This window comes from Ipomoea nil, unplaced genomic scaffold (genome assembly GCF_001879475.1).
Source record: "Ipomoea nil cultivar Tokyo-kokei standard unplaced genomic scaffold, Asagao_1.1 scaffold1574, whole genome shotgun sequence".
Lineage (NCBI taxonomy): Eukaryota > Viridiplantae > Streptophyta > Magnoliopsida > Solanales > Convolvulaceae > Ipomoea > Ipomoea nil.
In genome coordinates this window covers 386056-401078 of record NW_017618002.1, presented here as the reverse complement: position 1 = coordinate 401078, position 15023 = coordinate 386056, and positions in this window count along the sequence as shown.

The following is a 15023-nucleotide window of genomic DNA, read 5'->3' as shown; positions in this document are numbered from 1 at the left end:
TCATCAAGAACTTCCTATCGTCATCAAGATCACTCATAAATTCATCTCATCAATCATTACGATCATATCATCAATATCACAACCGATTTATCAAAGAAAATAAGTTTTGTTAAGACATGGGTTACCTCTTAGCCTTAATTAATTTCCTTGGCTATGAAGGGTCTTTCTTTAAGATTTCTCCTTTCTTGATTTCTCCTAGGGGAATTCTTGGAACTTCTTGTATGGTGAGAGATTATTCGTGGTGTGGGTTCTAGGTGCCTCCTATGACCCCTATTTATATACCTAAGAGTCCCAATTAGGGTCCAAATACTATGGGCTTGCTAATTCTATTCCTTATAGGACTAGGGGATTGGTTTTAGGGATAAGGGCCCATGGACTATGGTGGGCCTTTTCCTAATTAATTACTGGAATTTAATTCTTTCTTTGGGTAAATGATTAAATGATTAATTGATTTTAGGGGTCGTAACACAGGGTGTTACAATATATGAGCCATAAGATAATACAATGAGCAAATAGAATAATATTAATAATTATTCTAACACGTGTTACTTCCACTATTGTCTCAAAATTTAATTCCACTTCTAGATATTGCATTTAATAAGTTTAAATTCCAAATTTAAAAGTCTTTCACAGCTCCGATTCTGTCCTAGAGACGGATAAAGTAAATAACTAGATGTGTCTCAACTTACTGTAAATTAAATTCCTAAATCACTGCTGAAAATTCTGAAATTTCTGACCACCTGAAAGTGATCTTAAATCAAGTCAAAAGTCTTGTTCCGACCACTTTTGGTATCTGGAAAAACATTTGTTGTTATTTCCGATCACTTTTTGCTTTCAATTTGATTTAAGATCACTTTCAGGTGGTCGAAAATTCCATAATTTCCAGCAGTGAATATTTGTATATTAATACTTGTACATGACTTTTTTTTTCTTATTAAGACTCAAACCATGCAGTTACTAGCAAAGTAACGTTTATGAACATATTTTAGATTGATTAATCAATTGATACTATATTTGGACTAGATATTTTGTATATTGCAGTTAGGTGGCAATGATGTTGAGAATTGAAGGTACATATACAGGTGTAAAAGGGTGAGAAAAACAGAAGCTATAGAACAACTGAACAAGGACGTAATAGGAAAATGGAAGATGCAAAGTAGCAATGAGCCGCCGGTTCAACACGACCCTATAGATATAGTATATGATATGATATGAAAGGGAAAGATTAGGTTCATTCCACCGTTACGTTATTGTTCTCTAGCAGCCATATCATACATTCCAAAATTTTCACCTCTCTTTAATTTACATAAAAGTCCGTAGTCCTTACTTGAAAGTACACATTAAGTAAAACTTGCTTTAATTTGTCATTATAGCTGATAAAAGACCTAAAGGAGGTAAACCAATCTAGATTATTAATATCACCTAATTTAGGCTTTCACAATCATTACTTTATGGACCATGGTTCATGCATTTGTGTGAACCATAAATAAAAAGTACATTTTTAATATATTAAAAATACATTATTTGTATACATAAAGTACATTGTTCAAAGTACATAATTTTTTATATATTATCAAATAATATACATTTAGTACACAAATAATGTATTTTTAGTATATTCAAAATGTATATTGCATTTATGGTCTACCCCAGCTACGTGGACCATGGTTCACACACTAATTTGCTAGGTCTTCAAGACCAAATATTCAAGATTTATTCAAGTAAATGTCACTCCGATCCCCTGAAAATAACAATCTGCAAAGCCTACATGTTCTAATATAATAAAAACATATTGTTTTAAAATAAGTGTAGAAAAAGGATATAGTACAATCTTTAAGATTGTCACTAAAGTGAACATTTTGTATAATAATTTTGTAACTCTTCTAGATCGAGCTCATGTGGGTTGAATTTTGACGATAGATATATTTATCAAATATTCCTAAACATAGCCATTTTGACGATATATATGATGTTGAGAATTGAAGATACATATACAGGTGTAAAAGGGTGACAAAAACAGAAGCTATAGAACAACTGAACAAAGACGTAATAGGAAAATGGAAGGTGCAATGTCGCACTGAGTCGTCGGTTCAACACGACCCTATAGATAAATGGCTATGTTTAGAAATATTTGACAAATCATATATATTGTTAAAATTCAGCCTACATGAGCTCGAACAGCTCGAATTGTTTGTTCCCATTTGTCATTGTTAGGAATATTTTGTACTTAGATTTTGATGATATCAAAAGATAGGAATTTTAGTCCCCTATTTCTTTTATATTCTAGACTTATGATTATTTCTGCTCAAAATTCGAATAATCTGAATAGTACCTCGAGAAGCCACAATTCAGAAACAAATATTCCGAATGATAACTCGAAAGGTCATGTTTCGATTAGTCTCAACAAACATTTCGAATAGTAACTCAAATGGTTACCTTTCGAATAGCTCGAAATGAAGACTGAAGATCGAAGAGTATAAGAACAAATGGTAAGGGCAACCATTTGAAACGTAACCGAAAGATAGCAAAGGTTGAATAATTGAAGGACCTACCTTTCGAAGTATAAGGCGGACCGAATGGTAAGGTCAACCATTCGTATCTGAGAGGTTGTAAAGGTTTAAAGTTCGAAACGTCAACCTAGTTAACCATTCGAAAGGACTGCTCGAGACATTCTCTAAGTCAACAGTTCGAACCTTAATATTTTAGGTGAATGTGTCCAATACAAATTAAAGAGTGTCCTAGGAACACATCCCAAAGAAGAGTTTTTCTTAAAAGCCAAGACATTTTGTGTAGAACAAAAAGATATGTTCAACGCAAAATAATTCACCAACGGCTAGAAAATCTGACAAGTCACCTACCCTCCGGATTACCCGTCAGTCTTTACCCACTGGTCATGTAACACCTCGTGTTACGGCCTTCAAATCTGGATTAATTATTAAATTAATCTCGTTAATAAATAGTTAAAAAGATTTAATTCGATTAGAATTCCCTTAATTAATTAATGTGGTCCACAATGGATCGTGAACCCTTGCCTGAACTAGAGCCTTACGCCTGTTAGGAATAAAGAAAGTGGGCCTTACCATTCAGATTCCAAATAGGATTTCCTAAACATATAAATAGGGGATTAGAAAGCATTTAGAACCTCTCTCACCTCTCATAACTCTAATACACGAATTGCCCAAGAAACCTGGCCGGAGGAGTTCCCCACCACCAAGCTTAGGGAAATCAATCGGAGGGAAATCTTGGAAAAGAACCTTAATAGCCAAGGGAGGATTAATTAAGGCTAAGAGGTAACCGATATCTTACAAAACCTATTTTCCTTGCTATTATTTATTGATTGGATCCGTTGAACGATTGAATATATGATTTTGTTTTTGTGCCTTGTTAGAGTTTGTCTTTAGGAATTTGTGATATGGATTGTTGTTATTCTTGATGTTCTTGGTGGCCCCGTGTGGTCCTGGTATATTCTTATATCTAATCATGTTTAGAGCTTGTCCTTAGAGTTTATATTGTAAATCTTGTAGTTATGATGTTCTTGGTGTTCTTGGGTGGGTTTACGTATGCCTGGGTGTTGATTCAAGGTTTGGGCTTGTTTTAGGGCTTTGCATATAATTTTCTTGATGATATTGAGGTTCTTGATGCTCTTGGACCGTTATGTGTTTAATCCCAAGTCTTGCCATGTTTAGGGATTGTGCTTAGGGTATAATTGTGGTGTTTCTGTGACTCCCCGTAAATCCAAACTCTAATCAAGGATTAATTAGAGAATTAATCCTAGCTTCCTTGTTAATTTATTCCTAAAAATCCTGAAAATTCAATAGTCGGAAAACTAGAATTTGACTAGTCAATCAAGGTCAAACGGTTGTACCTTATGCTTGTTGGGTTGTTCCCTTGTTTCCTTATCCTTATAACTTTAGTAAGGGCAAAGGTGTCTTTCTACCTAAAGTTTGTGCTTCAAGCTAACCTAGCAACATCTCTTCATTTCATCCACCAACAATCTAAACACAAAATCTCTACCTTCTCTCTAAGAATTTGGTAGCTTCTTCTCCAAGCCAAAATTTGGGCATCCTAAATCTTGCAAGTTGTCTTCCAAGATTCCTACTTTCCTAATCTTGAGCATATGGGTGGGTAAGATCCTTGATCTCTTGGTGTTTTTAGCATCCTTTTAGTTGTCTTTTTCTAAAAATAGAATCTTTGTTATCTTTTGGTTTGTTTGTGAAGTTGGTGTGGAAGAAGAGCTTTAGGAGAAGCTTTCTAAGGGTGAGAAAGTGAAGTTTTAGGCTACAAAGGTAACCCATGCTTTACAAAACCTATTTTCTTACTTATATGATGATTTCTTGGCTTCTACTTGTGATTCTTGTGTTGAAATGTGAGATTTGATGCATTGTCTTGTGGTAATGCATGTTTAGAGCTTATTCTTAGGGTTCTTGTATGCCATTGCTTGGCTATTTCTTGGGCTCAAGTCATATTGTTGTATCGTGTGAGATTTTGGGTGTTTTGGACTTGAATTTGGACTTGTTGTTGAAAATCCCCGAAGGGATTATTTTGGAGTACAGGTGTACCCGCGGGCGGAACGGCGGGCAGAGGCCAACCCGCCGCCCCACCCGCAGGGAACAAGGTATCGTGGGCTTGGTACCCGCGGGCGGAACCATGGGTAGTTGTCCACCCGTGGCCCCACCCGCGGAGAACGTGTATGGATTGTGGCAGGGATTTGTTCCCCGTGATTCTTTTGACTCGGTATTGATGTTTTGACCTCCCGATGTTGTTTTATTTGGCCTTCATTTCGAACTCATATGCTTTAAGATCACTAAATAGTTTGTCGGTTGACAATATTCTTAGATCTCGGTGATCTCGCATAGCTGTAACCTTCATATCCCATGTAGATGGTAAGCCTCGTAGAACTTTGAGATTAATTTCCTTTTGGCTAATATTTTTGCCAAGGTCATTAATTTCTCCAAGGATTTTAATTATTCGAGCTTCCATATCAACAATGGATTCGTTTGAGAGCATCTTGAAGTCCTCGAACTTCTTCATAGCAATAGTGAGCTTGTTATCTTTTTCTTGTTCATCTCCTTCTCGGATCTTGATGAGAGTATCCCAAATTTCTTTTGCACTTGTACATTTTTGCACTTTTGGGAATATTGTATCATCAATGGCTTTGAACAGAATATCTTTGGCAATATTGTCAAGATTGTTCCTCTTTCTATCATCCGATGTCCATTCCGGTTTTGGCTTTGGTACGAATTGTTGAGCATCCGGTGATAGAAGAAAAGCCGTATTTACTTTCAATATTTCGATCGGGTCGTTAGAGATAACTTCCCACATTTCATCATGTAAGGCTGATAAATGAACCTGCATACGAACTTTCCAATCATCAAATTTATCAAGCGAGAATAATAAATTTTGAGCTAAATCTTTATTCATCTTCTCGGTGGATACGAGAGATAAATAATCCAATTACACACACTGGGTAAAACGGATCTGCCTAGCAGTCAGAAACAGGTTGACCCAAAGTGGCAACATGCTTTTGATACCACTTGTTGGTATTAGTAAAAAACAAGCTGACTCAAATAGGCTACAGGCTCTGATACCAATTGTTGGTCCCAAAAGAGGTAAGGTGAAAGTCTAGAGGGGGGGGGGGGGGGGGAGGGGGGTGAATAGACTTTCAAACTTTTTAGCATAGTACAACAATTGCTAAGGCAACAGAGAAACCAAGACTCTTAACTAGATTGTTAGAGTCCGGTGCACAGCGAAAATAATAAACGATACAGTGTGTGTGTATATTGTGTCAAGATTATTCTCGTGAGAAGCAAGCAAGAGCAGTAAGTAAAGAAAGCAGTAAAGAACACAAGGCAATTTATAGTGGTTCGGAGGTGGTGTAATCCTCCTACTCCACTTGCTCTTATTGTCCAAGAGCAATTCACTATATCCACCACTTCTTGGTTCCAAGATACAATGAATTTCGTGATCTAGTGCTTTGATCACCAAGCCCACACTAATCACGCCCAGTGCCACCAACACTGCTGCTTCGGGTTTCACGTCGCCGCGTTACTTTCCCAGGATTTCACGACTCCGCGTTACTTTCCCCCCGTCTTCTACGCTCCGGTAGAAACGCTTCTTTCGTGATCTAGTGCTTTGATCATAAGGCCCGCACTAATCATGCCCAATGTCTTCCGACACTGCTGCTTCGGATCTCACAACTCCGTGTGACAATCCAGGATTTCACAACTCCGTGTTACTTTCCTCCTTTCCCTTATTTTGCCTTGCTTCCAACTTTGAGACTCTGTAGATGATCTTTGATGATGCGCTTAGTCTCTTGTAGTTGATGAAGATTCTAACACTCTTGGATATTTCTTTTGTAAGCTCTTTATCACTCTGAGTGTTTATCTCACAAAGAATATATCAATTTAAGCTCTTGAGATGGAAAGCTTTCTTTGAATTTCGTATGCTCTGTTTAGCTCTGTTCTTTGCTCTATTGCGTTCTTGCTTCTTTCTTTTTGCTTCTGCTTTCCACTACTTCAATATTCATCCTTTTATAGCCGGTAATGAGAATCTGTCCATTGGAAAGAAACGTTCTCATTTTTGAATTTCATCTAGCTATATAGCCTTTTCAGAGGATAAGATAACGTTGCAAATATGTCAGAGATTCTCTGCAAGTTGAGCTTGAGGTTTTAGCAAAAATGGCGTCCCAAAAACTTCATCTGGTGTAGATCACGCCTCTTGGGATTTCTATCTTCAAAATATAATCTCCAATTTAATCCCTTACTAGTTTAGACAGGTATTTTTGCTTCTGCAACTTCTTCTTGTATTTTCCTTTGTACTTCACGTCTGGGTCTGTCTACTGCTTCCAGACTTCATCTTCTAAATTGACTTGGGAAATCTCTTCCCATGTAAACTTCATCCCTTACTATATTTGGAAGTGAAATCTCATCGACTTGGGAAATCTCTTCCCATGTAAACTTCATCCCTTACTATATTTGGAAGTGAAATATCATCCCATCCTTGATTTGTCAATTGAAATCTCATCCCTTCCTTGATTTGGACTTGCAACTTCATCCCTTGCTATTTATATCTTGAATTGAATTGAAGCCCTTTGCAAATCTCATCCCATCAAATTGAAACTTCTGCCCCAAGGGTGAGATACGTGAACTTCATCCCTTTTGCATCCCTTTGCAAATCTCATCCCATCAAATTGAAAATCCTGCCCCAAGGATGAGATACATGAACTTCATCCCTTCAAATTGAAATTGCATCCCTATTTCAATTTTGAGATACTTCATCCCTTCAAACGGCCAAACCATCGCCCATACTTCATCCCTTCATAGTATAATATTTCAAGCTTCTACTAACTCGTCCGTACAACCTTTTAGTCATCATCTTGTTTCACTTGGTGTACTCCTTTCTTTCTATAGATGCTTTATCTTCAAGATAGCTTCATGCAAACTTTAAGTCACGTTCTTTCTTCTTCGGGATTTCTTGAGGGATTTCTTCATTGATTTCTTGAGAGATTTCTTCTTAGGATGATAGTCTTCATAACTTGTGTATACTTCTTCATACGCATACATCTTCCTCTTTTGTTTGCCATTTTCACAAGGCAAATTCTTGATTTTAGGCTTTATATCTTCTTCATTCATTTCCTCAACTAATGAATTTATTTTTCCCTTTCTTGGTCTAAGACTCGACTAGTCTAACCAAAATAAAATTGGGGTTCAACGATTTACAATATGGCATATCAAAATCTATTACAATTTATTCCTAACACATATGTAGGTGGTTGTGTGAATGAAATGAAAAGTACCCATGTGTACTCATATGTAGGTGGTATGTTGGAGGCTATGTTGGAGGGGGGACGACGGTCCCTAGCGGTATAAGGTTGGACTCAGAAGTACAGGGTCGCACTCGGAGGTAATGGTTGGAACTGAAATAAGGTCAGGTGTAGCCATAAGGTTAGAACAGGGCATAAGGTTGGAACTGTGAAACTTGTGACATGAAGTTGTCACTGTGGCATGTAGTTGCCAATATGTGAATGTGTATTCTTTGCTAATGAGCATGTCTTGATGTATTCTACTTTGTGATCAGTAGAATACATCTCGAGTTGTATTGGTTACAGTTGGTATTCTTGTCTAGTTGTTGTCGTAAGGATATTGATTTCCTTTTCCTTGAGAGTGTGAATGAGTCTTTGAAGTTGACTTCTCTCTATGGCTTTTGAAATGATATATACTGTATTCCGTTTTGAAAATGGTTTTGACTTATACCTATCTATGCTATTTAACGCGTATTGATGGGTTACAAGCAATGTTCGCTGACCGGGTGTCATCCCCTATCTTTATGTTGCTTTACAGGTTTTGAGTAGCATCTTGGAGAGCGCGCTAGCAGGTCATTAGTTAGTGTAGCTCTTTGTGGCTTGTTTTAGTTAGACTTATGGCCTGTGAGCCATGGATTTTTATAAGTATGTCTATGATGTTTGGTTTAGACTTAGCCTGTGCACCTATAGATGTGTAGGTGTGGCATAACATCTCTCGTACTTGTTTAGTAGCTTCCGCTTTATTTTATCTTAATGAGTAGTCTTTATCTCTTCATTAAACTTTAATTGGTTTTTAAAAGTTGTGAGAATCGGGGGTGTTACAGTTGGTATCCGAGCCTAGGTTTGAGCCTTCGATGATAGAGTCTGGACTTTAAGAAGTTAAGTGTGGTTTGAGACCCTAAGGTGACCTTTAAGTACTTAAGTGTTTAGGACTTAGGACTTCTAGGACGCGTGGTGAGGTTGTGAGTTCTTTTATCTTTTTCGGTTGTGCTTCATGTGCTTTGTTTTCCTTTTAGCTTTGGTTCTCTTTAGTTAAGGCACCAGGTAAGGGTGGGGGTCCTAAGTTTCCTCCCGTTATCGTGCTGTTGCTGTAGAAGTCAAGGATGGCACCATCGTGACGTCGTGCAAGGTCTTCAGAAGTGGCCACCAACGAACAATTAGCTCAAAGCTTTCATCAACTGACACAGATCACCCAGACGTTGAGCAACGCCCTCCTTAACAACAACCACTCTCCTCAAAATGGGAATCGAGACATAGTACGCCAATTCGCAAATCTTCGTCCCCCGGTCTTCGCCGGTGAAGAAGAACCCGCAGTGCTGGACGAGTGGATCCGGATGTTTGAAAAGATCTTCGAAGCTGTGGTTTGCCCGGAGGATCGCCAAGTAGAGTTGGCTACGTTCTACCTTAGGCAAGAAGCGGACTTGTGGTGGATGCTTGAAAGGCCAGCTTGTAGACAAGATCCAGAGTTCAGTTTGGAAAACCTGAAGATTAAGTTACGTGAGCGGTTCTATCCTGCTCAAGTCAAGGAGGCCTACCTTTGTGCAGCTGACCTCTACCAGGTACAACAAGTTCAGAAAGGAATCCAGGAGAACCGTAAGAGGGAGCTTGATGGAAGTGTTACACCTGTGGTTAGGAGTTTGATGGCTACTGGTGTTGAATCAACAAGAAGTCTTCAAAGAGACGGCTCTAAGAGTGGCAAGACTCCCCAGCCAATCCGGAACAACAAGGCTAAGGGAAGGCGCTCAATTTGCAAGAAGTGTGGAAGTGACCACCCTGGCGTGGACTGTCTTAGGAAACTGGTTGAGTGCTTTGCTTGTGGCAAGAAGGGTCACCGGTCCTTTCAGTGCAGGACTAAGAGGAAGACTTCAACAGGCTCAAAACCAGTTGGTAGTGTGGGACCCCGGTCGGGAAGTAAGCCTCGAAGTGGAAGCAACAATGGACTAAATGGAAGTAGCATCCAGGACCTGTGTACAAAGTCGGGACCTCGGCAAGGCAAGATCCACAGTCGTGAGGAAGATGCAAGTGGGAACCGATGAAGTAAGTTCTTGTACCCTTTTGTTGCACCTCCCTTTGTCTTTGTGTCCTTCCTTGTGTGTTAGCTTTGGGCGTTAGCTAGTTCAAGAGTCACCCTTGACCCTCTCTAATCTTTTCTTTCCCCTAGACAAACCCAATCACCCTTTTTGCCAAGTGATCATTTTCTTCCAAACCTTGTTCTTGTTTTCTTTCCAAACCATCTTGTGCAAGGCATCGGTGACTTCAGCTTCTGAAGGAATCTGGCAAGGTCTAAGCGTTAAGTCGCGTCTGAGTCGAGGTAGAGAGCCTTCAGTTCGACAAGCGTAGTGGTCATCATCAAGTCAAAGTTTCGCCGGAAGTCGTGAACCCTTTCACCTCTTGAAGCCAATCTTCCCCTCTTACCCTCGTCAAATCCCTTGCCCCTTCTCGAGAAATCCTTCCTATCTTTTCAGACCTCGTTCTTGTTCCTCTTTTGAGTTGACTCTGTTCAAGGTTGCAACCTCATCTTTCCTAAGTTGTGACTTTGAAAATCTTGATTCCCTTCCTAATCAGCCCTATCCTTGAGCTTAAATCAGATACCCTCTATGGGAAAATCCTATTCAACTTTCTTAAACCTCGTTTTGATTCCTTACTCCCTAAGTTGTAGCCTTGTTTACAATTCTCCTCTTCTTAACCAACATGGTCCTCGAGTTGTTGAACCTAAACCTTTCACCCTGATCTTTTCCTTTAAACCGAATCCCTTCTTGTGAGCCTCTTTTCCCTGAGTTACCTTTCTCCCTTGTTACCGTTCCTGTTTTGGACCTTTCATCCAGACCGAGAGTTTTGAAGTTTCAAGTGTTGCTTTGTAGAGAGTTGTGGATTGTGTGCTAATGGTCCAACTTTGTGATTCGTTGGACTAATGATGAGTCTTGAATGTTCTATGGAACTACTTTTGTTTACCCGTTTGATAAGCATGCTAGTTTGATGTTGAAATGCTAGTATGTGTTGTTTGTTCTTTCCTATTGAGATTGGCAACTTGTGTTGACCAACGTTTGGTGTCAGATTGTGATCCTTCCTTGTTGAGTATGGTTTCATATCTTTGTTGTGATCCATTGATTGATTCCTATGATGTGAACGTATGTGATCGTTGTACCCTTTGATTGATACTTGATTAAGGTTATTGTTGAACCTTAGTCCGCTTGGTAATGATGATGACTTGTGTGGCTATGATTGAAATTGGTGGTGTGACCTGAGCGTAGGCGCATATGTAGGTGGTTGTGTGAATGAAATGAAAAGTACCCTCGTGTACTCATATGTAGGTGGTATGTTGGAGGGGGGACGACGGTCCCTAGCGATATAAGGTTGGACTCAGAAGTACAGGGTGGCACTCGGAGGTAATGGTTGGAACTGAAATAAGGTCGGGGGTAGCCATAAGGTTGGAACAAGGCATAAGGTTGGAACTGTGAAACTTGTGACATGAAGTTGTCAATGTGGCATGTAGTTGCCAATGTGTGAATGTGTATTCTTTGCTAATGAGCATGTCTTGATGTATTCTACTTTGTGATCAGTAGAATACATCTCGAGTTGTATTGGTTACAGTTGGTATTCTTGTCTTGTTGTTGTCGTAAGGATATTGATTTCCTTTTCCTTGAGAGTGTGAATGAGTTTTTGAAATTGACTTCTCTCTATGGCTTTTGAAATGATATATACTGTATTCCGTTTTGGAAATGGTTTTGACTTATACCTATCTATGCTATTTAACGCGTATTGATGGGTTACAAGCAATGTTCGCTGACCGGGTGTCATCCCCTATCTTTATGTTGCTTTACAGGTTTTGATTAGCATCTTGGAGAGCGCGCTAGCAGGTCGTTAGTTAGTGTAGCTCCTTGTGGCTTGTTTTAGTTAGACTTATGGCCTGTGAGTCGTGGATTTTTATAAGTATGTCTATGATGGTTGGTTTAGACTTAGCCGCTGCACCTATAGATGTGTAGGTGTGGCATAACATCTCCCGTACTTGTTTAGTAGCTTCCGCATTATTTTATCTTAATGAGTAGTCTTTATCTCTTTCTTAAGCAGTAATTGGTTTTTAAAAGTTGTGAAAATTGGGGGTGTTACAGTTTCTTGGTTTAATTCTTGTTGTTCGAGTCCATATTGTTGTTGATATGTTGTAGGGATGCGTTTGGACTTGATTTTGGGTTTAATTGAGGGATTCTCGAAAGGGAAAATGCCAAAGTTATCATCGTACCAGTGGGGGGACGAACCCCCACCTGACCACGTACCCGCCGGTACCGTCCACCGTACCAGCGGGTGGATGACCACCCGCTGGTACAGTGTCGCCCGTCCGCGGGTGGTTGACCACCCGCTGGTACGGGCGGGGCGGGGCGTTGTTTTACCCTGTTTGTTGTTTCCCCGTGCCCCGTTGTGCCCCGGTTGGTGTTTATGAGTCTCGGGTGATGTTTTCGAGTACCGTTTCACGGGTTGTGTGTCGTGGTTATTGTTGTTGTTAAGCTTTGTATGTTGTTGTTGTTAAGAATTGATTATCGTTGTTGATTGAGTGTTGTTGGTTGTTGTTATGGCGGTGCACCGATGGTTGTGATTGATCTGTCCATGATGGGAAATGTGATGTGATTGGTGCAAAAAGATTTGTTGGCGGTTAGCACAACGAGTGCTCGGTCATTGTGCTATAGGCACAGACCACCCTTGATTTGCTTGCTAAAGGCAAGGATCAAGTTATAAGCGCTGCAGTGCCATGTCTTTGTGCTGTAGGCATGACCCCTTGATTATTGTGCTATAGGCACAGATCATGTGTTAATGGTACTGCGGCGCTATCAGATGAGTGGATTTGTTGGCGGTATATCGGTGGGGAGCATGCGTGCTCCGGAGGGATAAGGGTGGCCTGGAGGTATAAGGTTGGATCATGGATGTATTATCTATTGACTGCTTGATGTTATTGATTGTTGTTGAACCCCATTGTTGCCGTTGTTTGTTATTATTGAACTTTGTTATCATATTATCATGCGAGTTTAGGATGCATGCTAGTATCTTTATGGTGTTCATAGTGTCAACTGTCGTTATGTCTTGATTTTGGTTTCAAAGCTAGCGTTGCTTAGGATTATATATGTATTCCAGTCTCAAAACGATTTCCTATACTTATACTTATTGTACTCAACGGGTGGGAGTGGGTTACTCAGCATTATTCGCTGACGGTTGTTACACATATGTTTTTCAGGTACAGATCAGTAGCTTCGGAGTGCGCTAGATGGATGCAAGGACTTAGCTTTGATAGTTTTAGTCTTGGTAGCTGGCCTGCGTCCCTTGACTTGTATTTTGGATATTGAATTCGAATTATGTTCTGTTTGGTTAGTTAGCATGTGCATCTAAGTTCTCAAGCTTGGATGTGGCATAGCACCCTGACTCTTATGCTTAGTTCTGCTCTGTTTGGGTAATTAATGATATATTCGTCTTTATTTCATAAGCTTTAAATGTAGTAAAAATTATGGGTGTTACATGTCAATAGACGTTTGAAATGGGTTATCCTCCAACGGACACATTTCTAAAACACATATAAATACCCTCTTTCAAGACTGAAGAAGGTGCTGGTCTATTGAAAATTTTCTAACTGTTCAAAGCAAGAGTGAGAAAGGGAGACAAAGCTTCAAAGTTTACATCCAGATCTCAAGAGACTTGTGCTACTGATTCGTGAAGATCAAGGCTCTCAAATCCAAGATCTCTTAGTTAGAGAAAGAAGAAATTTTTTCTTTAGACTTTGTAATCCCTACTTGGCAGAAGTAGAAAGAGGGGAGTAGACTGGTGATAGTCAAAAAAAAACCTGGTAGAGTTCAAGGCCGACTTTGTGTGGCTTGAATATCCTTATTGTACTAAGGGATAGTGCAATCCGCTTTAGGAGTTCCAATTCAGAAGATCGCGCACTACAAGAAATTTTACATTTGGTGACAACAGAAGTTGTCACCAAAACTATCAATTTTGGTTGCTATTGAAATTAGTGACTAATTTTTGAAGTCGTCAGTCACCTGTTGTCAGTTGTCACTATATCCTCCGTCACTATTGTAGTAGTGACGACTTTGAAAAGTTGTCACAATTACTCCAGACTTTTGTGACAATGTTTACGTATACTACAAGTAGTATTTGAGTGATAACAATTGTGGTCATAATAACGGTACATTTTGTTACCAAATATGTTATTATAAAAAAAATTGATCTAGTGACACCTAAAATCGTTGCAATTAATTACTCCCTCCGTCCCGAATTGGTTGTCTCATTTGCTTTTTGCACGCTTTTTAAGGAATTAAAGTAAATGCTATGTATTTTCCAATTATGCCCTTCACTTTTTCACTTTTGGAAATAAAAGCAAAAGTCATAAGGGTAATTTGGGAAAAAGTAGAATGATGGTGATGTTCAATTTTAGAAAGAGGACAACATTTTGGGACAAACTAAAAAGGAAAGTAAGACATGCAAAATGGGACAGAGGGAGTATTATTTTATTGTGACAACACTTTAGTCACAATAGTTGTACTTATTTGTGAGAAATGTTCTTGACTTAAAAATGATTATCAGTGACCTAAAAGTGGTAACAAATAATTACTTTGTTGTGGCAACGATCATGGTAACAAATATTGTATTTATTTGTGACAAAAGAAGTTAACTCTGAAACAATCATTAGCTAAAGTCATAACAACAATTCAATTTCTTATAGCCATCATCTTCGTCACTAATATCTTTAAAAATAATGACAGCGTATTTGTCGCTAAGTCACAATAGTTGTACTTATTTGTGAGAAATGTTCTGGACTCAAAAATGATTATCAGTGACCTAAAAAGTGGTAACAAATAATTACTTTGTTGTGGCAACAATCATGGTAACAAATGTTATATTTATTTGTGACAAAAGAAGTTAACTCTAAAACAATCATTAGCTGAAGTCATAACAACAATTCATCAATTTCTTGTAGCCATCATCTTCGCCACTAATATCTATAAAAATAGTGACAAGTTGTTGCTAAAATACTGAAAATTACTGGCAAATTTTGTGTCACTAAAATAAGTTGAAATAGTGTCACTATTGTCAATATTGATGTTTTTATTAGTGACCATTACTTGATCAAAAATATTTTTTAAAAATAATACTAGCCAAATGCGAACAATATAAAATTATTTATTTCAAAATCTTGTCAAAATTATATGTTTTAATTTAATTATAATTATTATCTGAA